Source organism: Achroia grisella, unplaced genomic scaffold (assembly GCF_030625045.1).
Source record: "Achroia grisella isolate CSIRO2021 unplaced genomic scaffold, CSIRO_AGI_Agris_v1 utg780, whole genome shotgun sequence".
NCBI lineage: Eukaryota > Metazoa > Arthropoda > Insecta > Lepidoptera > Pyralidae > Achroia > Achroia grisella.
In genome coordinates, this window is record NW_026713020.1 from 6245741 (window position 1) to 6272509 (window position 26769).

The 26769-nt window shown below is 35.3% G+C and overlaps 1 protein-coding gene across 2 annotated transcripts in view; it reads left to right on the plus strand.

Moving 5' to 3' along the window:
- LOC131851120 (serum response factor homolog) overlaps nucleotides 1–26769 on the plus strand; it is a 315325-nt gene that overhangs the window by 45557 nt on the left and 242999 nt on the right. The gene's annotated exons all lie outside the window — the stretch shown is intronic.

Below are 26769 nucleotides of genomic sequence, written 5' to 3' on the forward strand. Positions count from 1 at the left end.
AAGTGATATATTGAAGAGAGAAGAAAGAACACAAGATTTGGAGTAAAGGTACGTCCATTTTGTTATTATTAGTTTTAAGGATTTTGTTACATAATCACTAACAGTTTTTGTGTTGTTTTTTTTTGATGTGCATTTTCAGGTGTTACAGGTATCAATAGATTTACAGAATGGTTTATATTCTACCTAATTGTAAATTGAAAGTTAGATAAACAGTGACTCCCGGAGTTGTGGTTAGCATAGCAACTCATTCAATTAATACGGGGGATAATTATATTTGCTAATGATTATGTTTAGTTGAACACAAGCAATCCTTTTATAGTCTCCATATCCGCTGATTTACATCAGGTTTCATAATGACATCAGACAAATAACGACGCATACTGATTATTTATTCTACAATCTTCTTACATCAGAAATAAATATGAATCTTGTGAAGAATGATAAGGCCATAACATTATATTATATTTGCACTTTAAAGTAAGTGCTTGTGGCTTATTTTTCACATTCATTAAATCATATATTAACGCCGACACTCATATTATCAGCGAGGGGTCAAAACTTAATGTATTCGTTTAAAATATTGTGACGTTTCGTGAATAATATTTGCTACGTGAGCTGCTTACCACATTGTTGTGGCCAATTTATCTTGAGCCTCTCTTTTGTAGCAGCGTTCCCCTCGATCTTCTTGTCTATAGTACTTTCTAGAGGGTCGGTGGAGATCTCGCTGAACGAGTTGTGTAATTTCTCCTGATGATCGTCGTTTCAATGGCGTAGATTTATAGTAATCGCGGAGCAATGTTTCATTTGTTCGCGGACTTTATTTGACCGTCAATCTGGATGTCTTTGTTCATAATATGCTGATTTGAATAGTCGCATAATGAAGGGACTGAGTTTCTATGCGGTTATTAATTTTAGGTAGACGGCCAGTGTTCATCACTCAATTATAAATTCAAAAGCAAATAAATCTATGCCATTTGAATATAGTTTTCTGTACCGTATAATGAATTTAATTGTTATTATAAAGACAACTACTTTATACTACATATTTAATTCAAATTACATTAAATATATATATGTACTGAACTACTGAGTTCTAGAATATAACTAAGATTCATATGTTGATTATGAATTATTACAACAAACGTACCAATGTTTGAAACCTCATTATAGTTTAATTAGCAATTTGATGAGCGCAAAGAATCTATCACAGTACTTTGATTATTTCAAATACTTTACAGAGTTACAGTAAATTTATAAATATACGATATTTAAATACATAAAGCATTTACAATAACCGTGTAATCAATTCAAAAGATGAAGGGTTTAAAATTAAAATAAATTACATGGATAAAGCAATAATGCTTACCATACCAAATCAATTCGGCTAATGGGAGTCGAACTTGACACAGCGCTTTGTATTACCGGATATAATGATGAATGCGATGAGTGAGACACAACCAGTGTCTCCCACTGCAGACAAATATAAAGTATATTTGCCTTTCCTTATTATATTTTCTACATAAACAAAACCTAAACATATAATAATAATAATATCTTCGAACAATTCACACAGCGTCATCTAGTTCCAAACTCGTGTTATGGGCACTAGGCAACTGATATAGTGAAATATATTTTTTCGTCACAATATGCATATAAACACCAATAAGAAAGTTTGTACTGTGCGAGGAATCGAACCCGTCGCCATCAGAAGTAAAGTGGTGTGCTATATCGCTAGAACACCAAGGCCGTCAATATCAGATCAATAAAAAAATAAACATAAATTGAGAGCCTTATTTTCAAATAGTTTCAAAATACATGGAGCGGTAATCGAGTATTGACTTAACGACTATACGCCTCACGTGCTTAAATATTCACCTCCATCACCGATAGCGTAAAGATAAATAAATAACCTTGGATAATTAACACAGCGCCATCTAGTCCCATGGTAAGCAGAGCTTGTGTTATGGTAATAGACAACTGATATAAATATTTAGATATTTTTTTTAGATAGTAAATACCCAGACCGAAACAAACAATAATAGGGAATACAAATGTTTGCACTGTGCGAAGAATCGAACCCGCGACCATTAGAAATAAAGTGGAGTGCTAAACCGCTAGGCCACCGAGGCCGTCAATATCAAATCAATAAAAAAATAAACATAAATCGAGACCCTTATTATAACTTTGAAAATACACGGAGCGTCAATCGAGCTTTGACTTAACGCTGACAGCGTGGGGGAAAGGTGATTGTTAGTAATGTGGACTGATGATCTTATATATAGCAATGAACCATATCAGGTTAAAATCCACCAGGATCCCCTTAGAAACCATGGTGATAAATTCTTGGTGAATTTGAATGGGCTAACTGATCTGACCTCATGCTCATCTTATCATCCTTCACTGGTGCCCCGCCAGCGTAAACCGTTAGTGCAGGCGGGTGCATCATTCCATTACCATCAATAAAAAAAAAACACTGATAGCGTGAAGATATTCCATTGTTTATGGTTGGCTCGCATAAACAAAGATATCAATGTATCGTGACAGACGCAATTAGCAGTTTCAGATTTACATAAATGTGTAATGTGTGTTGAAGAAATTTACTGTTAATATGCTTACTTATCGTTACGGGTTACAGATAGCAGGGTAAATACATTAATACCCGGCCTGAATACCTGTTGCAGAAAAGTAATATGTTGCTTTGTCGACTGAAAATAGGAATTAGGAAAAATAACGGCATCTTGCCATATTTAATAATAATAATCTCAAGACAATTCACACAGCGCCCTCGAGACCCAATTTAGCTTAACTTGGGTCTCGAGGGCGCTGTGTGAACTAAAGTCATGGGTCAGTCACTAGATAACTGATACAAATGCATGTATTTCTATAATTTTTTGTCGTAAATACATACATACTACATAGTACCAGACGGATACAAACAATCATACTCATGAATACAAATGTTTGTGCCGTGCAAAGGAATCGAACCCGCGACCATCGGAAATAAGTTTTTCGAAATAAGTGTTTAAGTTTATCTATAAACAATGATCACGTCAAATTTAAGAGTATTAAAACATGAAATTATTAATTTATATGCTATGAACTATATAATGTTGATAAAATGTATTCAATTGTAATTTTGAATTAATCATTTGATAGTTATAGAGTAGATAGATAGAAAAATAATAAAATATATTACCAATATCGTTTTACGTGGATAAGAAACAGTTTTAAATACACTGATATGATGATAATAACAATGTAAATTAAATAAATAACCCTAAATACATATATAAATAAATAATAATAAAAATTTAAAAAAAAACATCATCATATTTTTTCTCGAAATTTTGTCATTAAGAACGGCATTGTATGAAATATTAGGAAAATATTTATTACTAGCTGTACCCGCGGTTTTACCTGCATGAAATTTATAGCCTATGTGTTATTGTGATGTATAAACTATATGTTATGTACTGTTGAATTAAAAATTAGTCGGTAGTTTTTACATGAAAGAGTAACAAACATTCATATCACAAAATTTCAAAAGTTATGCAATTCTTCTAATATTGCAAGCGCCTAGGTATCGGCAAATAGCCATATGACTGTATGATCGTGTCTGTATGTCAAACAGAAAAAACGATATTTATCTACTAGAAAATCATTAAAAATAAATGTGACATCTAAACAATGACAAATTATTAGTTTATTGTTCTGGAACGATCGATAGTCGTATTTAATACGATGCCTTATATAGTATCTAATGCATGCATATACATATAATAAGTGATAAATCATTGACGATCTGCAAACAAAGGCTTAACCATATAAAGTTAGGTATGCAAACGATATTCAAAATAATTCGGCCGCAAATTATAATGTCTACGTCACAGAGGAAGTGACTAAGTTTGCGAGGGACTGTATTTGGTGCGTTTACCCTATTAAAATCGTACTAGTATTATAAACGCGAAAGTTTGTAAGTATGGATGGATGTTTGTTACTCTTTCACACAAAAACTACTGAACGGATTTTAATGAAACTTTACAGTAACATAGTTTATACAACAGAATAGCAATATATTATTTGGAATTTTGCGAAATCGTTACATAGTATAAAATAAAGTCGCTGTCGCTGTCTGTCCGTCCCATGTATGTTTAAATCTTTAAAATTACGCAACGGATTTTGAAGCGGTTTTTTTAAATAGATAGAGTGGTTCAAGAGGCAGGTTTATATATATAATACATGTACACCCGTGCGAAGCCGGGGCGAGTAGCTAGTATAATGATAAATGTCAGGTAAGTGTGATGCAGGCGAAATTGCGCGTATCAGCTAGTCTAATATATATACATATATTGGACTAGCTGATCCGCGCAATTTATTTACAATATTATATATTGTATATATATATTTATATATAATATATATACATATGTATGTATCATGATCTCAGCTTGGAAGACGTCTACTGCTGAACAAAGGCCTCCCCTAAGATCTCCATATATTTATAAAATAAGAAAATAATATTTGTTCTTTCGTATGTTGGCGTAATGATATTGTGATAAAACTTTTTAAATATATTCTTCTCATATGTGTGAAGGGTATAGGCATAGTTTTGTTATGATATATAGGTATCATTAAATTTTTTTGTATGACTGTATTCTTACTGCCTACACGTCATCCTGTCTAAAAAAACAGTGCCACATATAGGGACCAATTATGTCTGGAAACCATTCAGAAACACATTGGAATACACACATAATTTCCAACCGTTTAGCCTCGTTTCATGTTCATTATCATGAGCCCACTGCAGTCCACTGCTGGACAGGTCTCTCCCAAGGCACGCCACTGAACACCCTCATCAGCCCTTCTCCAGTCTACCTGCAACCCTATGTAACATACATCGCTCCACCTAACTGGCTTCCTAGACTATTTATACCAGCCTCGTTTAGGAGGAGTCATATGACAAACACACGTACAGAAGAATCATAGATATTCAAATAAGATTCAATCTTTCGCAGGTTTACATGGAAAAAATATATCTATGTATTTGTATCAGTTATCTAGTACCCATAATACAAGCTTTAGCTAGCTTATCTTAGGTCTATATTGAGATGTGTGAAATGTTCTGAAAAAAAAAATGGGTGAACTTAAAATATACTAGACCGATTTGAGTTATTCTTTTATCTATAAAAGGCTAGGCAAGTTCAATGCGAGCATCGCTGTTTGATATAACTAGTCTTTATTGATCTGTGTATATGTTTATTTAATGGATTATAATGGAATGATTTGATAAATAAATAATTTCAGCTAATTTCATTTCATAAAAAAATAATTTCGCTTCATGTGGTAGATTGCCGTCGTCAGTGCCGTGACCACACAGACAATTACAATATATCAATATATTAGTTTCATAATATTAATTTATATGTATGTTAGTCTATAAGGTATTTATGATATGAACCTAGCAGCCTAAAATAAATAAATGTCAAACGGGATATGAAGTATTGTACCAAAAATGGATGAACTTAAATATATTTTAAGTTCATCCATTTTTTTTTCTTTAGACCGATTTGAATTATTCTTTTATCTATAAAAAGCTATTGCCAATTCATTGCGGGCAGCGCTGTTTGATATAACTAGTCTTTATTAATCTGTGTGTATGTTTTTTTTTATTTGATGATTTATTTATTTCTCGTGACGTGGTCGAGTGGAATTAGTAGTCATGCTCACTAAAATGTCCAGATATGTGGCGGAGTGGTGGGCCGGGTCAATGGGCTCCCTAAAATATGGTCGATCGCAGTGATGGCTGGCTCATCCGTCATAGCCGTGAACGAGTGCTGCTTGTAGGGACTGGTCTGCTCTTATCACTACGACTGATTTAATCTTATTGTATGTTTATGTGTGCTAGTTGGTAGGTTGTATTCACACGTTTCGACTTGTAAATGTAAACTTACAAGGATTATTTAAAAGAGCAACACACAAGTTCCTTGCTCGTTCTTCTTATGATGAGACAGCTTTCCGAACGCGTGGTAGATAAAAAACAAATTGTTGTGACTATTCAAAAGTGCTTAAATTAAGTTTATTTCAATAACTGATTTTCTATTCTATTCTATTCTATTCATAGCGCTGACAATGATATCCGATTGAACAGAGATTAAGTACGTAGCGGTTTCTATGTTGATTATCGCATGCCTAATCCTTGTTGTTAATTAAATATAAGTAAATCAATATTTGTTTAAAAGAGCAACACACAAGTTTCTTACTCATTCTTCTTGTGATGAGTCTGCATTCCGAATGAGCGGTAGAATAAAAAAACTTGACTATTCAAAAGTGTTTATATTAAGTTTATTTGAATAAAGATTATTTCTATTTCTCCTCACAAACATGGATGGCAACATTACATGTAGCATTTTTTTTATAAATGCTTAACTTTGTTAATGAATTATAATGGAATGACAAATAAATTTCATTTCATTTCCAACGTCAAACGGCATATGACGAGTTGTGCTTTAAGAGTATTTCTATGATCTAAGATAGTGTTTCATATTTAATACACGTCTGTTGTCGTTTCCTCCTGTTTATTTATATATACGACGTTGTAATACCATCTTATTATACTTTATTTAATCAAAAGTGTCATAAAATCCCGTTATTGTTCAGGATATACCCGGATAATGTATATTGCATCCTTTATCGGCGGAGTCGGTTAATGGATACTAACATATGGTATTAGATAGTAAACAAGGTATAGAGGTAAATTGAATTACAATCGTTATATTGTGAAGATAAGCGAAAAGGTTGTTAGTATGGACGGATGTTTGTTATTCTTTCACGCAAAAACTACTGAACGAATTTTGCTGAAACTTTACAGTAATACAGCTACGTACATCAGAATCATCAGACTATGTTTTATATTGAAATTTAACGCGGCTGAAATCGTGGGCATAGTTAGTTTAAATTAATTCTCGTCTAATTTCGACCACTGGGCAACCACTAGTAATTATTATATGCTGCACCCATGTGAAGCCAAGGTACGTCGCTAGTATCTTAAACTTGAAAGTTTGTAAGTATGGATGTTTGTTACTCTTTCACACCAAATTCAAATTCAAATTCAAAAATCATTTATTATGAACGTCAAGTTTTTACATTATAATTTTTTTTCCCTACCGTCCAGTTCGGTATATAGATCCAATTGAGAAGAACTGGCAAGAAACTCAATTGAATTACTTTTTTTTTTTAATCCAGTTTATTTACAATGCATATGTATTTATATAGGTGTCTATGTATAACATTAAATGAAAATGCCGGACATGAAAACTATTGCCATGCACGCTCGTCATTCAAGTAATCGTTTAGTGAGTAATAGGCACCAAAACTACTGAATGGATTTTGTTCAAAATCTACCCTGTAACATCGTAAGCACAGATTATTATATTAGAGTCCGTTAGTTTTCTGTTCCCGCATCTTTCCTTCCCCTCCCTTAACTAGTAACAAACGGACGGTACAGCGGCCTTGACGCGCGCGCGCATTGTGTTGTGAATTAAAATAAATTAGAACTGTGTTAAACCTGTGAAACTGGAAAGCTAGCGAAGATACCTTCGAGACCCTGAAGCCCAAGAAATCCGCAGAACCATAAAGGTAAATGACTGACGTTTCCCTAACATTTTGGTAGCAGAGTAGTTTCCCAAACAGATTTTGATGAAACTTTACAGTAATATAGCTCATCAGAATAAGATACAGGTATAAATTTGACGCGGGTGAAACAGCTTGCACAGCTAGTATATAAAATAATTTAAAAACTGATCCCGCTACATGCGCACGCTGAGAGCGATAACGCGTATAGTTCATATTAATGCAAATTGCCGCACCTCGCTATGTTATCGAGCATTTTTATACGCGCAATGAGAAATTCCTTGCCGCTATTACGAAAGGGATGGGTTCCGTTGCGTTCGCGGGACGCCAGCGTGATGTTCATTCGCAATTATTTTTTAGGGTTCCCTATTTCGTTTATTAAAACATAGTCCATTAAAACATACGTTATTAAAACATAGTTTATTAAAACATGGTTTATTAAACACGGTTTATTAAAACAAAGATTAAAAAAAAACATTTTGTCTTTGCAAAGTGTCATCTGCGTGGGCACCTAAGTCTTACCTATTTCAGACGCTAAGCTACTTGCTTACTAGCTGTACCCTCAACTTCGTCCACGTGTAATGTTGATGCTGGATAGCATAAAATATTTAATACCTAATCTAAACCAAAAAATACAAAGTATAAAAAATTCATCGTTCTAGCTTCACGAACGAAACGACGACTGACGTACTTGCGTACAAACTTTCATCCCCTATTTTATTTTAACCCCTTAAGGATAATTTTTTAAAAGCTTAGAATATCATATTTATTTATATTTAATCAACAGCCTAAAAATAATTTTAAACTTCTGGCTTTAGAAATGACGATATTTCCTTACGACCTTTCATCTTCCTTTACCAACCCTTAAACTCTTTTTTTGCATTAAAAAGTAGCCTTTTTTTGCAATTAATAATAAAAACAAAAAACCTGTTTTCTGCATTAAAAAGTAGCCTATGTAAAGGACATACCAAATTCCATTTCAATTGGTTCATTAGTTTTGGCGTGAAAGCGCGACAGGCACACAGAGTCACTTTTGCGTTTTTAATATTAGTAATTATTATATATTTCGTCAGTATGTATGTAATTAAAGAGTACTAAACGTCACTGGGATTAGTAGAAATCTAAACTGGCTGTTCACTCTTGTCCATTTTTTATCGATCAATTTATAAAGTGTATGTCTGTCTATTGAATGATGTGCCTATATTATTTCTCCCGCGTATTATAAATACGTAGAGACAATTATCATTTAATACATAATACATAATCATTTAACACATAATAATAAATAAATTTGCTTTTAAGTGTTGCATTATTGATTTATTTATTATAAAAAATACTATATAACTTTATTACGATGTTAAAAATGCTATTGACATAAAGAATTCGTTTATGTTTAATTTTAAAATCAGTTTAAAAATATAAAATGTTACCTCAAAATTAATTGAATCATGAGGGTATTGTATTAAAATTTTATTTGAAAAGAAATGCGTTAAAACTAGTTTTATTTCTACGATCTAAAATGTTTTTTTTTATATTTCTACTAGCAGACCCGGCGTTGCTGTGGCTAAAGTTCTCGAATAAAATAATATTGCGACTACAAATTGAGATGGAAGCTATCCTATCTTACAAGTTGGATCAAATTGCACACAATGTGCAAATCAAATTTGCAATCGTTTTAGTAGTTTAGGAGTCCATTGCGGACAAACAACGTGACACGTAATTTTAATATATAAAGATATATAAGAAGTATGGCAACTAGCCATACTTCTTCGAAACAGATTAACCGCTTTTAATGAACTTTTCGTTTTTTATACTTATATTCGGTGGGTCTGAGGTTGTTATCTAACCTTTATACCCCTAAATGATAAGGGTAGCCCATTTCAAATATTCAAATGTTCCGTCAGTGTTGCACGCCTAAAGAACAAACAAAGTAGTACACATATTTTCCAAAACTGTGTTGCCATGTTTACTTTTCTGAACTCACGACTCAAATTACAATTGAGGTAAACAGTGATATTTTGGCGAATTGGTATTATTTACTTTGGCAGATATTTACCACGTCTTCTCAGTAACCGGATGACAATGACTGACATAATTGATGGTTGCATAATACTTAACTACAGCGGGTAGCATTTAACGTGCAATTCCACGAAGAAATGTTACCAGATCTCAGTGTTATTTCGCGCCTGCGTATGCGCCCGCGCAGAACAAATACCATCGTGGTACACCACTTATGGTTAAACGGTGATGCGTACCCATCAATTTCGGTGCCGTGTAATTGAAATGAAATCCACCTTGTCGATAATTGAAAAGTACAATGCGATTTTATGAACTTTCGAAAAAAATATTTGTATGGCGGGTACGCGGTTTTTTTTTAAGTAAGATTATTAAGATTACAATGTATAGGAGTTATTAAGAATTATCCCACTATCGTATAGTGTATACTGAATGAGAAATTGTATAGCATTTCTTTGTAGATATACGTCCGGCTCGAAGGATCAATTTGTTGTGTAATATAGATCTTTCCGTTATAATTACAAGTAACTGAAAGATTTATGACAATAACTATTATTGTAATATTAATATATATGTATATTATTAGGACTATATTATTATAAAATAAACTAAAACAATCACAGCGATTTCAACAACGGCTTAAACGATTTGGTTACGTTTACGTTATGCAAGAAAGCATCGGCAGCAATAGCCGATGCTATTTTACAGTAATCAATTACATTATTTAATTTATGAATATACATTTAAATATAATATATATACATATAATATAAATTAAAAAAAAATGCTAAGATTATTTTTTTCGGTAAACCCTATGGCACATTAACTGACGTAATTAAGTGCAATCATTAAATACTTTATGAATCATTTATTTCATAATAAATATACTAAAATATCAGTTCATAAGGATGTATATTTATTCACAATAACTTTAAGTGAACGGACTTTTAATTAAGAAGTAATGAGGTGATTAGCACCTACGTATCCTTATATGGGGTATTAATCTCTTAAAGATATTAAGAAAGCTTTTTTTTAAATATTATATTATTTTTTCTTAAATGAAAGTTAGTCCGAATTATTAGTGTCTTTCGGCTGTTTTTTTTTAAATAAATAAAATACGATAAGGAAAGATTTAGTTCATATAATCACCTTCCGTAAATGACATGTCATAATGTCCACGATTTTTGACCCCCTATTTTTTTCTTCTCACACTCTTTCCTAGTATGACTTCAAATATTTTGTAATTTTTCAGTAGTACACCACCGAATAAACTTGCCATCAAAACATGTCACACTTTAGCGACCGTCTCTTCCCGTATGACGTAATTTATGATACTTATCTGTAGCCATTGAAATATTTTTAAACGTTAATTTCCAGTATTGTTTATTAATTTTGCAAACAATTGAAGTAGATTTTTTAACAAACTTTAGAATAGATTACAGTAGAAAATTCTTTTCCAATAAACTTACATTTAATTAGTTATATTTATATAATTATTATATTTTTTTAAATCTACCACACATTCAAAACGGCTGTCTTACCACAAAAAGAACGATCCAAAAACTTATGTGTTGCTCTTTTAATTAAATGTTATATTTAGATTTTGTGTAAATATAATTTCACCTGAATTTTAAGTGGTGATCTGAGGTAACTTAATCTCTGAAATTAGTAGTTGACATCTTTTTTTGGATCAATTACCCATTGAATACCACCTATGACACTATTTTGGGTTATCTGGAAGAGATCTCTTTTAGGGATAACCATCTTTGCTCACTTTATCTCTAAATGATATTAATGTGTTATATGTGCAATAAAGAATATATAAAAATTCAATATTAGAAGCAAGGTTTAGAAATTATATCAAGTTTTATAATAAAACTAATCAGCATGGAAATCGACGTTGTTACCTCGCTCCATCGTGTCAACGGGCTCAATCATCGGGTCTTTAAAATTTATTGCCAATGTTACGTGTAGCTTTTTTCAGTCGGCTTGAGGGCTTATAGTAATTTAGACAGGTCTTAGTGGCGCCACATAACCTGCTAGGGGGAGGGGATTATGAGTAATGGGAAATAATAGCTCCATAGCTGTCAATGTTGGGTATATTAATAGCAATGGAGTAGGAAGACTTTCCTTTAGTTTAGTTTGGATGGTATAAAAGTTTATGGTTGAAGGATTTTTCCGGATTAGTTAATTTTCATTTCATACTAGACGTATTAGTGCTTCGAATAGCGCAAATTTGGCCAACACCAAAAACATCTTTTCAATTATCTATTATATATATATCTTTAACGTAAACGAATGCACTCCCATCATCATCTATTAATTTTAATATAATAACAAAATTGACTGCGTACTTTGACCTACTTATTTCTGTCGCCAAGCAATTCGCTCTGCAAACTGTGTTCTCATTTGATGGAAGGCATGACACCTTTGTCCTTAGGATTGTAGGGCCTGTGTGTATCTCAACCAGGTCCACTACTGTGATCGTGGAATACCATTAAAACACCAAATTGTGTATTAACTCGTATTTATATATTCTTATAATAATTTTAATATAATTTGCAATATAACAATGACGTTAGGAGAAAATACAAAAGACAATCGTACACTCGAGAACTCAGATTTCTCTGTGTGAACATTATAAAATACATTACCAAAAATGGTTTTAATAATTGTTTTTATTGGAGTTTCCAAGAATAACAACGTGTGATCGTTTACAGAAATAGATTTTGCTTGTATAACTAATTCTTAACTGAGTTAAATATTGATTCAAAACTTGCCGGAGTACGTCATCCAGCATACTTTGTATTAAATGTGTGTACACGCCCTAAACGCTGATAATGTCCGAAATACCGGTCCGGTACCATCCAATTTTCGCTCTACTCGGAAGAGATGCGCCCAACAATTTGTTTAAAGATAATTTTCTGGCGTTAACTCATGGCTTGTCGTCGTGAAAGATTGACACATGCGCTTAAAGCGAGATATTAAACACCTTTCTTTTGTAGAAAGGTGGCTCGTTCAGGATGTACAACGTTGGTTCAAACATTTGTCGCAAACTCTTTCTTTTCTTGTTTTGTTTCTTTTTGCACGAAGAAGATCTTCTTTGTGTACTACAAAGTGTCTACCGTAATGTGGCTCATCATGAATTTTGGGAAACGTATCGCTGTTTTATGTAGATGATATATCAGTATGTATGTATATTTTATTCGAATGCGTTTAAGGGTTCAAGCGTGTCTTGAACTATTTACACGGCGCCATCTAGTCCCAAGGTAAGCAGAGCTTATGTTATGGGTATTAGACCCATAACATAATTTGTGGAATAAATTTAAATATGTATTAGAATATACATATAAAACAGACTACAAATATCTGTACTGTGCAAGGAATCGAACCCGCGACTATTGTAAGCAAGGCGGTGTGGTAAACATTTAGACCACCGAAGCCGAATAGAAATTGATGCCTAACTTCTTACGTTTATTGTGAAATGTACTTTAAAAAATATATTTTCTAATAAATCTCGCACAACTTGGTTCGGGGCTTGAATACTCTTATATCGTACTTCTTCAGTAGTTATACCTACAGAGATCATACCGGTAAAAACTTTCTCCATTTTAACAGTAAAACAATGAAAAATGCATTTATTTTAGATATTTTATATTGGTAGTATTATTTCAGTTAAAATACGTACACTCATAAAATTATTGTACAACTTACAAATTACAATAAAACGTAAAAATTTATTGACATGACCTTTAACCTACAGTGTCGTGAAGCGCTTCTTTAGGGTCAATTATCTTCATTCCTTTGCCACATTAAAAAAAAACACAGATAAATCGCATGTTGAATAATAAAAGGGTATTAAATGAAAAATTAGATTTTTGAAAATAAACTTCAATGAATTGAATTTAGAGTTGATTTTCAAAAATACGTATTATGCGACTTAAAGCAATTTATTATTAAAAGTAACGCGAAATGGTAGAAAGAACATGCTGCCTGAAGTTATAGCGGCAGTTATAATAAAAAATATTTGCATCCAAACACATCTTTATTAAAATTAAAATATTTATAATCACTAATTTATAATTTGATAAATAGCCGAGGATGCAGCGGTGTCGCCCTCACACTGCCATTTTTCAAACGAGTTGTCGCTAAAGTGTACAAAGTGGTAGGTGGTAGGTGCTTTATGCGGTAAGCAATAAATTATACGGTGAGATCCGATTTTTCTGGATGTTTCGTGCGATCACCAGCCAAAGATACCGCACGTTAAATCTTTAATGATATATATTTTTATTTTCATTTAATTTACATATATTATGTAACATTATAAATGAACGAAATATCTTGTACTGCGGCGAAGAATTCGATTTACATATAATGCAAAGGTGTGTACACAATAACTATATAAAAGTAATCAATTTCAAAGTCAACACCATTTATTCATATATGACATTTTCTGGCGAGTATATTTTGGATCGAGTTTGAAAAAGAAGGAGATTCTCAGTTTTTTGTTTTATCCAAAACTTCTTTATATACTGAAATAATTACTACGAAAATAGAGTATATTGAGTTCAGTGGTTCATCGATACTATAAGGTTCTGTAGGATCACACTCATACAAATGAAATCACTAAGGTCGCAGTAAACATTTGCTATCAAACAAGTTGTACGAATTGGAAAGAAAAAGACAGACGTTTTAGAAAGGTGGTGCTGTAGGAGAATTCTTCGGATATCATGGGCTCAGTATACATTTTTCTGAGAATTTGTCCTCTAAGGACTCGGCATCCAGCAGCGTTTATCAACATTAACACAATCGCACAACTTTACCTTCTTCGGTCACGTCTTACGAAGAAACTACGAATACTTAGAGCGGCTTGTTATATAGGGTAGATTTGACGGTACTAGACCCGTGGATAATCACCGATGCGAAGGACCTACTAAGTCAAAGCAGCGGTAGGCGCTTTACTCCACGAATGTACCAGAATGACAGCCAGTAGGGAGAAATGGCGATGTAAGGCAGATGACATCACCCTCTTACCCCACTACAAAATGAACACGACCGTTCTGTCAAGAACGTATCGAATAAGAAGCTGTATGATTGTTCGCCATTGCGTTATAAAAAAACAAAGTACAAAGTCTAGTAACACGCATGAATAGCATCCCTACGTTAATATGAGCCGTCGTCATTGGTCCCATTAAAAATGAATCAATCCCTCATAATTGCGAGATCGTGCACAATGTTAAACAATTATCCTTTTACCTTATTCCATCATTTACCATTTTACTTGTCTATCGTGTTCACAATCAACTTGTCGTCTATGATAAAGAGGATTGGGAAGCAGGTGCCGCTATTCCCGCACTAGTGATGTGCGACTATTATCTTTGTACTATATTTACACTGAAAATATTATATATGTCGTAACATGTTGTGACAAGTCTGTTGGTGGATATAAAGATGTAATATTTTTACATAATAATATTGTGTTTCACACATTATACATGTAAACACATCAGACCAGTGAAAGAAGGTGAAATATTGGGCCGACCCTAAATAATGGGATAAATTCAAGGCAATACAACATGTATGAAACAGAGGGTTGGAGTCAGGCGGGCAACCAATATTAAACCTGAGTTCACAAGTAATATAACTAGAAATAGTATCAAGGAACATGACGACTTGGTGTGAACGTAAAATGTTTTAATTTTTTTATGAATGTATAATTTTATCATGCTATTTATTTCGGTAATAGATAACACAGTTTTAATTTACTGCTTCAGTATGGAGAGAAATGATGTTCGAGCGATTATATTGAAAAATTTACCCATATATTTTATGTTTGAGTCTATGACAAATAAATGTACGGTAATGTAGATATCATCATTGTCGTAATTTTCGTCATAGTTATGGCAGTACTACATTACTCCTACAATTGATGAAAGTATGACGAAAGTAGCTTATGGGCTTACTTTATGACACTATAAAATATATTATGATACCTATAAACTAGTAACTTGACTGCCTTAGAAATGGGGGAAATTTGTGGTCGCAAACTTTGTAGCTAAGTAGTGCATCATAACAGAATAAGGTTTGGTTCTTGATCTTGACGAGTTAGATAACGTACGTATCAATTATTTTTCTCGATCGATCTCCTATCCAATTCAGATGGAGATCTTAACTACGGCGGCCTGAGTCAACGTTGAAACTCCTAGCCCCCTCACAATATAATCGTATTCTGAAGAATACGATTATAGTGTGAGTGGGACACTATAATCGTATTCTTTGATGGAGCGGTTTCAACCGCTTCAACCCCTCACAAGTCCTTCCGCGTGTTTGTAGTGCCATTTTCACTGACGTAACCCCTATGGTTCGGAAAAAAAATTATTCCAAACATGATGCTTTATGTCGATAATTTTCAAACTATCGATATTATTACAGCATCATGAACATCACTCAAATAGATTCAGATAAATATGTATGTTGTACACTTTTGAATGCGTGAATTTATGTATCCATAGTTATGTTGGTGATTAAGTTTGTTCATTGCAGGTGATGTATAGATTATTTTTTTTATCATTTTGACAGGCAATTTGGCGATGTTTATTGTGTTAACCATCTCGTTGAAGTTAATGATCTAAATGATTTAATTCGCTTCTGTCATTTACATCGTCTTGATAATTGTCGGCTTGTACAGTGGAACAGATACGTCTGTTAATTAGTTGTACTATGTTTATTGCAATTATAAGCACGTTACACTACAACCGATTAAGAGGCAGTCTTTATTACATTCTGTTACAACTATGAAATTCTAAATCTATTACATAGTATAAAACAAAGTCGCTGTCGCTGTCTGTCCGTCCCTATGTATGCTTAAATCTTTAAAACTACGCATTGAATTTTGAAGCGGTTTTTTAATAGATAGAGTGATTCAAGAGGAAGGTTTATATATATAATACATGTACACCCGTGCGAAGCCTGTGTGGGTAGCTAGTATATATATAATAGTCTAATATTAGATATAATAAAATTCAATTTCTAATATATGGCGAACTTAATACCAAAGGGCGTATCGAGATAAAAGTACGTAGAAATTACACAAAAATAATATTCTGTATGTATTCACGTACAAAATATAAAATAGAAATTAAATATGATATATATTATAGATGGTTTAGTTTTGACGGCCTCAGTGGTCTAGCAGTTTAGCACACCGCTTTACCTCCGATGGTTGCGGGTTCTTCGCACGGTGTAAACTTTGGTATTCATATTATTGTTCGTAGCGGTCTGAGTGTTTTCTATATATATTATATATGTATTTACAATCAGTTATTTAGTACCCATAACACAGGTTTAGCTTGGGACAAGATAACGCTGTGTCTAAAAAAAACCAGTGAAGTAGGTCAAGATTGATAAAGGCTTTTGTACAGTACGTCATCAGGAATGATTTAATAAATTAAATTCGATAAGGATGAAGTCAAACCGGCGGCCATTTATAAAACGGCTCTGACCTTTGTATGCCGTTGTGTAGGTATGCAGTTTGACATATCACGTAACCTACAATAAATGTAATGAAATGATCGACACGTCATATCAGTTCGGGTGTAGGCGAACCTTAATTGAAGGCATATTTTGTGGTACAAGTCATTAACCTCGGCGATTTTTATAATTGAGAATATTTTGTAATTCCCTTTATATTTTGGTCATAATCTGATTTAGGGATAGTATACCATTCTTAAGACAATAATAAATTCTTGTAAATTGATTTTGAGACTCATTAGAGTATTTTAGTATCAACAGTAGATTTGTTTATAACTGTTTCACAGATAGTAGCTGTAGAAATCATTACAATGATTTCTATTAGAATTAGTGCTAAGTGCTGGCCCGTAAAGGCGACGGATGAAAGACGACTGCATGCAACTGAAATGAGAATGTTGAGGTGGATGTGTGGTGTGACAAGAATGGATAAGATAAAGAATGAATACATTAGAGGAAGTATGAAAGTGGCACCGGTGTCAGAGAGGTTGAAGAGTAATCGTCTATCATGGTATGGACATGTAATGCGTAGGAACGAGGATAATATTTTAAGAAAGATGTTACAAATGAATGTGGATGGTTATAAGGGCAGAGGAAGGCCAAAAAAGAGATGGATGGACTGTGTGAAAGATGATATGGTAAGAAAGGAAGTAAATAACGCGATGACTGCGAACAGGGATGAATGGAAGCGAAAAACATTACGCCGACCCCAAATAAATGGGATAAGGAAGAAGCAGATGATGGTGGTTTGTATTCACACAATTAAACTTAACTTTAAAAATTAATTGTATTCTTGCAACCAACTTCACATTTAAGCCGTATAATTTTTATATCTATGTAAATGATTTCTTTAATAGGAAGTTGTACAATAATTATCTAAAAATATACTATTTTAGGTTGAATACAAAAGTGCAAAGTTGCACGATAGCAATGGTAATAACATTATGAATAATAAATTTTAAAATCGCTTATCGCCTGTAACTTGCGTGGTGTTGCCAAACATTTTATTCGCAGTTAGTGGGCGACATAAAAACACTATGACAAATATTGTTGTTTTTAGCAATTTCACTAGTCTATTCGGTTTCGACGGCCATGTTCGGGCTTTATTAGGTAATTTATACCTTAATAAATCTTTATGGGGTTAATCTCGGTAGTGGATGTTATACAGTAAAAATATTTGTTTACTTTATTCTATAGCTATGTTTTACATGGATTTAATGAACCGGGTTATTCGCACTTCCGTAAGAGGGTTAGGGTTATTTTCAAACAAGGTTAGAGTGGGGGATAAAATCCTATGAGAATTATGAAATGTATTTATTCAATTGATATAATGAATATTAATATTACAGTTATGTTTATTTTAGTTCATTTTTTAAAGTTAAAATGTTTGATAGTAAATACTGATTCATATTACACGAAAATAATCAAAAATATATATACTTACGTACAAATATGCGATAAAAAAATTGCGTCATGTGATGTACAAATTTCATATAGGTATAACACTCACCTAATTTTGCTACTGTCTGTTTGTTTCGACGATAAGTTCCGCCGTAAGATAAGTGACATATATGTGAATATCGGCAATGCGCATGTGATACCCCCTTTTTCAGGAACCCCCGTCAGGAAATTCTTCATAGAGCCCCATTGGTTGGATTCTGTCAGATTCTTCGGATATTCTTCTTCAAAGATATCGACCACGTTATGGAAACGCTTTCGTATTCGCCCAAGAACGTAACAACCCCTGTGTATTAGGCGTTTATAGGTTATGGTAAACCTTTACTATCAGATGGGCCGTATGCTTGTATGGTGTCGTGGGAAATACAGGATATAATAAGAGGCATATTAGACACTCATAATATAGAGGCACAGTAACTTGTACTCTGAAATGTCAACATAATAGGAAGTAGCACATACGTTATAATGGTTTTTGATGATCATGGCTCTGTTCAAATACATATTTAGATAACATTTACCAGTTTCTATCAGGTGGGTCGGCAGTTTTATTGTCATTTCAATTATATAACAAAAATTGTGCGTTGGCTTCTCCTGCCTAAGTCTTGTTGATGAGATCTAAGTCTTGTTGAAGCGACAACGGTCCCCAGATCAGATTTATTTTATTATTAAATTTGTGCGTACTTGACTGGAATCTCATCTTATGTTAAGTGATGATGCGGCTGCAGCGGCGGCAGCTTAGAGCTGTTATACGTAAGCTCAAATAGTGCCTATTCACTTTTGACTTGAAAGATCTTGAAAGTAAAAGGCAGGAAACATTGACGCTGGGAGAGAGTTCCTTAGCGGCTCAAAGATGATGCAACGGTTGCTGTGATGATGGTGACCATCTCCCGAATATAATAATATCAGTACCAGTGATCTGCCCATCATGAAGCACCAATAAATATGTCAGCGCAATGACAGTTGCGAACCAAGGAATACAATGGCATAATTTGACGTCACATCAAAATATCTTCCGACCACATATCTGGACCATCAACCGGCGGCGTCTCGAAGCGCATGTAATAAAGATCTAAGACTACCTCCCATGAGCCGATCCGACCGAGATAAGCCACTCAGATCATCACTATAGATAAAGCACCGTAGATTTGAAAGTATAAAATGTTTGGACAGTTCTCGTATGGAATCTTTCACGTTTGTAAACGCACGAATATGACGCGTTGCCATTAACAATTGTCTGGACCGATTATTAATCATATCCACTTGATTTAAAGTTGAAAACGGACTGCTATCCTGACGGATTTGCTCGGAGCGGTGCCCTTTGTGATACAACAATGAGAAATATATCTTAAATCTTAAACAAGAAAGCTGGGATTCCACCGCGCGGAGTGTTATCGGTATCCCATCTCGAGACTTTCGCACGATTGATCGATTGTATTTTTTGCGGTTGCTTTATTTATAAAACAATCGAACGTCTCCGATGCAATAAATGTGATTACCCCTACCAATGGTTGGAAGACGTTTCACATAAATTACGTTCATCGAAGTGATATAAATTTTATATGTGATAACTCTAGGCGCTCGTGAGCTTTAATGTCAGTTTTATGTCCCAGTAATAGGTATACAATTAGTAAATGGTTAGATTTCTATTTTTGATATCGAGGTCTAGTTTTTAGTACTGTTTACAAGTGTAACGGAAAGAATACAGATGGTGTCTTAGAGATAGGAATCAGCCGAAGGAATATTGATCAAATTATGTAAAAAAAACTAGAGAATACTTGCGAATATTGTGAATTTAAAATTGAGGGCATAATTACTCTTATCTATGTGTTCATAACTTATAAAATGTTAATATAAATGGTCATTAATAAGCAGGTTGCTACTAACTAAAATTTCGCTGAAACTTGCTATAAATAGTACCCTCTCTAACTTCGCACGAAAGTAATTATTGCAGGATCTCTAAGTTTTTTAATTAAAATACAGGTCATGAATTTATAATATAATTCTTTATAGGAAAATTAACTTAAATTTAATATTATTTTTTTAATTTGACTGTTTCAAACACAAAACCATATCGATCTTTTTTCTCTGTTAGAAAGAAGAACGATTTGGTCGTTCGTTGGTTGGTTAGATATATAAGTGAGGTGCGATCGAAAACCTATAGTGCGAGATGTCCAGGATTCGATCCCTAGTTACGCAAGGTCTCCAGGAATCCGTTGTCCTGTCGTAGGTAATTGTCATTTCATTATAGAAGTATTCGCGGAGACTGTACCCGCCATTTAGGTCCAGTTTTTGGACGGCAGCGAAATTACCCATAATCGAAGCAGTCGATTCGTGATCGATGTGATATCCATTCGTTTTTGTCATCTATCCGATTGCGAGAGGTATCGATTATATTTTTTTGTTCATTAAACGATTTACATAATAAATCTCTTGGTCTTGTACCGATGATTTTGTAATCGACTCGTCTTTATGGATTATCCATTAGTTGGAATGTAATCGATTCTTATCGATTCTTATTAGTAACTTCAGTAACGTTTTTTTAGTGACTTTGTAAGTTTTCAACGACATCGGTGGTCTAGCATAATTTCTGTAGCAGGTTCGATCGATGTACAAACATTATCTCCTATAATTTTACAATATGTACAATTATAGGAGATAATGTTTGTACATATTGTATGAATTTAAAATGTATATATTTAAGTATGTTTATCAATTATCTAATATCTATAATTTAAGCTCTGTGCAGTTTGAGACTAGATACCGCTGTGAGAGTGGTCCAAGAATCTGCACATCAATAGTACAATATAAATCAATACAAATATAAGTCATATATATCGTTATGAACACTGCAGTACTTGAATTGTTAACTGTTATCAACAGTTGTCTTCAAGGAAGATAATGGAATTTTCTAAATAGTTTTCCGTCATCTTTATCCACAAATTCACTCGAGTAGGTCTGGATTGCTAGCAATGAGTACTAGTACAAATGGACCATCAGGTTCCCCCTGGAATTCTTCTCCTCATCCTCCACTACTACTCCAGTACCTCCACCCCTCAGTACCAACACCACAGGTACCACCCCGCCAGCGTATACCGTTAGGCGGATGCACCATTCCCTTATCATCATCATCTTCTTCCTTTTAGCTGTGTTCCTCTTTGTGCGGGGTCGGCTCTCCTAATTTTTGGGCGTCAGGACAATCTGTTCTGAGTTGTCGGGTCGGGCAATTTTTCCGCACTATTCCATTATCGCCTGTAAAGAAAATCACTCATGAAAAGTTTCATAAATGCACTGAAGATCTTCAATCATATCTATACTAATCATTACATAGTATAAAACAAAGTCGCTGTCGCTGTCTGTCCGTCCCTATGTATGCTTAAATCTTTAAAACTACACAACGGAGTTTGAAGCGATTTTTTTAATAGATAGAGTGATTCAAGAGGAAGGTTTATATGTATAATACATGTACACCTGTGTGGAGCCGGGGCGAGTAGCTAGTAATAATAATAATAATTACTTGGTTTCGGCCCGTAAGTGTGGAGAAAACCGGCAAATGCTGAGAAATAAATAATAATAATATTATAAAGCTGAAGAGTTTGTTTGTTTGAACGCGCTAATCTCAGGAACTACTGGTTAAATTTGAAAAAATATTTTTGTGTTGGATAGTCCATTTGTCGAGCACTGCTTTAAGCTATATAACATTACGCTACGACCAATAGAAGCGTGGCATCAGTGAAAAATGTTGCAAAAACGAAAAAATTATTCATATTTGAGGGTTCCGTTGCGTGCGCTGCGCGAACGAAGTCGTGGGCACAGCTAGTAACTAATAAATATTACAACTCATGTTTTTCTAATAAAATACATGTCGTATATATTGTTGCATTGTGACAGGTGGAAAAGAAACCTTAAGCGATTGGTTTATAGCTTTTTTTTCAGTAACAGGGAGAGCTATTAGTCTTTGTGAGTTACGGCTAGGTTGGCCAATTAAGTGTATTATTTTTCCGGGATATTAAAAAACTTGGGTTTATAGACTAATCTTAATAATATAATATAATATATTGTTAGGAATATGCTCTAAATTTAATTAAATAAAAGAAATTTATAACAAATCGTATAATTAATTTTAACAAAATCAGTAAAAGAACTTATAAAGCAAATTCGATCCCCGTTTGAATTGGACGGGGGATCGATCGGAAGGGCGCCCGAGGGCGCGCCGGTGTGGAGCGCCCGGGCGCGCGCAGGCGCCCGGTTGAATGCGCGATATTGTGTGTTTGAGGTCGTCGTCTTCGCCGGCGAGGACGGTGTCGTGTGTGTGTGTAAAAGTGTGGTCGGGGTGGAACGGGTGGGCCCGTGGGGAGGTTACCTGCCGTTATGGGGTCGTCGGGGTCAATGAGAACGTGCCTCGGGCGACGTTGTCGCGTATGTCGGATATTACTCCTCGGTGCGTAGTCGACCGCACTGACTATAAGCGGATTAGGGTGGGATTGGGCAGAGTCGAAGTAGCGTCGAGACGCTTCCTTCATAAACTGCTTGATGGAGGGCAGATTAAGATCGCGGTGGAGATCTACGCTGCGAACGAACCACAGCGCACCGGTGGCTCGACGCAGAAACCTATTCTGAATGACCTGCAGTCTGTTGATTAAGCAGTAGGGTATGTGGGCGAATACGGGACTAGCGTAGGTCATGATGGGACGGATGCAAGCCTTGTATAATGTCAGCTTGTTGCGAAGCGACATTTTACTGTGCTTGTTAATAAAAGGATAGAGTCGCCCTAGTATAAAGGCGGCTCGGTCGCGGACACGCTTGATGTGAGGACGAAACGTTAGTTTCCTATCTAGGGTGACGCCGAGATATTTCGTTTTCGAAACCCACGGGATGTTTTGGCCGAATAGTTCGATCGGGTGATTCATAGAGTCGAATTCCCTGCTAAAGTACACTGCTGCACTTTTTTCGGGATTGCTATGCGCCACCGACGGAACCATTCGCCCAGTATCGTTACGGCTTTCTGAAGCCGTCTGGCTATTGTCGCACGGGACTTGGCGGATGTAAAGAGAGCCGTGTCATCGGCAAACAGCGATATTTCGACTTTTAAGTCGGAGAATTTGGGGATGTCGTTGGTGTACAACGAGTAGAGCATCGGAGAGAGGACGGCGCCCTGAGGGACGCCGGCTCGTATGGGGTGCGGGTCGGATAACGCTCCGTTTATACGGTAGCGATAAGAGCGATTCGACAGGAAATCTCGTACAATGAGTACTAGCCTGTCGGGGACACCTAACTGATGAAGCTTGTAAATCAAGCCGTTGTGCCAGACTTTATCGAAAGCCTTAGCCACATCGAAAAATAGGACGCCTGTACCGCCTTTGGGGGACTAGGTGGCGAAGTACAGAGTGTTTTTGTGAATGTGCTCCGTGATGCGGTGCACTTGATGGACGCATGAGTGTTTGGCTCGGAAGCCAAACTGCTCATTGATGAGCAGGCCTTTGGAGTATATAAACTCCTTTAGGCGGGCGAGGAGGATTCGCTCGTACAGCTTGCCTATAGCCTTGAGGAGGCTGATAGGACGATAACTGGACGGGTCGGATTTATTTTTACCGGGCTTGGGGATGCCAATGACCACGGCTTCTTTCCAGCTGTCTGGAAATATAGCGTTGGACAGCGCCGCGTTAAAAATAGCGACGAGTAATAACAAAAGTTGGGATGGCAGACTTTTGACTAATCTATTCGATATGCCGTCTGAGCCGGGTGATTTTTTGATAGGTAGTTGTTTAACTAGCGTTTTGACCTCATCAAGCGTGACTGGTGAGAGGGATTCGGTGGGCGGGGTGGACGCGATGCGTTCGACTTCGGTGTCTATCTTCTCGAGATGACCTGCCTCGACTGGGAGCGTGCTGGGGGAGCATTGGGCTTCTAGGTTGGACGCTAGACACTCAGCCTTGTCTTCGTCGAAGAAGGCTATAGTGTTGTCGGGTCGGACTAGCGGGGGCATGTCGTTTGTCTGTTGGTCGGTTTTGAGAGATTTCGCTATGCGCCAGTACGCGGTGTGGCATGGCGTTATCTCTTCTAGGAGCTTGCCCCACCGGCCGTCCCGGATCTGCGCGATGCGCTCCTTAACGCTACGCTGTTCGCAGGCGCACCCGGTTCGGTTCGGAGGGGTAGCGATCGTACGCTCTAGTGGCTGCGTTTATATCGCTTATTAACCTCCTTACGTTCAGCGACGGTCGTCTGGAGCAGTCCTTGACTTCCGACTGCAGGTGGTTAGAGCGAGTCGATCGCAATGAGAGTGTCCTCGGTGGACTCTATGACGTCGGGAATACGGTTTAGTATCGGTGTGTCGGTCGATTCGAGAGATTTCTCGAGTCGTTGCCAGTCTGTTATTGTTTTGGTTGGTAGTGGCGTGTCGGGCGGAGGGGCGGGTTTTATCTCGCACACCGGGTTTCGCAGCCTTTTATAGACGCGCCGCACGACGGTGGCGCCACCAGAGGAAGTTACACCTAACAATATATTATTATAATATATATAATTCGACTTCTACCATAGAAGTCGACCTGGGGCCTCATTGCTAGCAATCTAGTCCCGATTATAAGTTTCATATCACTCGAGGTTTTGTAGTGGTGATAATGAATGCTTTCAGTGTCGGTTTACTCTGGTACCAGGGATGGATGATATAATGACATGAGGTCAAGTTAGTCTATTGTGGCAAATTCAACAGGAATTTATCCAGGGGGAACCGCGTGGATATCAACTTGACATGGAGCATTGCTAACTAATGAGGTTCCCATTACTATCAATCCCCTTTCCCCTCTTAACTTAAGTTTTACTTACTTTTAACTTAGTATATTTCTATAGTAATATGACGGGAATGAATAAAAAAATGTTTAAGAGTCGAAACCAGGACATCCCGTTTGAATCGGGACAGTTGGCCACCCTATTTTATAGCTTTGATCGGGTTTTATCAGTTTTATACAGATAGATTGGGGTATTTCGTTGTTTTTTACTTCTGATCTCGGAAAGTCGGATTTCGTTTTCGCTAAAGCTAACTACTGAAGTTTACAAAGGATCAAGCGATAAAATGTGCTTTTGTCAGTTTGGAGAGTCAATGTACCTACACACAGAGATAAGATGTTTCTAATGATCTTTATTTAGAGCTCAGTTATAGAAGTTTTCTATATTTAAACCATATTGTATAGGGATATCTATATACTGACAAGGGAAGCAAAAATTATGTACCCTTTTTACGAAAGCTGTACCGATGGAGGAGTATGAAATCATTACATAGTATAAAACAAAGTCGCGGTCACTGTCTGTCCGTCCCTATGTATGCTTAAATCTTTAAAACTACGCAACGGATTTTTGTAATAGATAGAGTGATTCTAGAGGCAGGTTTATGTATATATACATGTACACCCAGACGAAATCGGGGCGAATAGCTAGTATTATATAAATGCGAAAGTAACTATATTTGTATGTCTTACGCCAAAACTACTGAACACAGTCTGGTTATTTTCTATGTATAATATATTTAAGAAAAAAAATATTATGTATTTGTATCAGTTATCTAGTACCCATAACACAAGCTTCAGCTAGCTCAACTTGGGTCTAGATGGCGCTGTGTGAATTGTTCTAAGATTATATATTTATTACACTATCAAATCGCTGCAGGTTAATTGATTGTTGGCGTGACCAGTGAGTATTTGTAATCTGTTTCTAGTTCATGTTATATCTGTAATTCAATTCATATTACATAATGTTACAGTCCCGATGTTTTTATACATGTAATTTACAAACTGGTTGTGGGGGATGATTACTATATGGTAATAATTTTATCTCAGTTAGATGTTTTCTTGGTCTGTTCTATATATAATGGTGGGAGACATGTTATCTATATATATGTATGTCTACGTACAACGTGTCTATGTGTGTATATCTACAAACAAATGTCGCGGGTACGATTCCTTGCACGGTACGAATATTTCTTTAAATGACTATGATTATTTGTATCGGTGTTTTCTAAGTATAATATGTATTGATTTACAAAAAAAAATCTATGTATATGTATCAGTTATCTAGTACCTATAACACAAGCTTTATTTAGCTTAACTTGGGTTTAGATGGCGATGTGTGAATTGTCCTGAGATTATTATT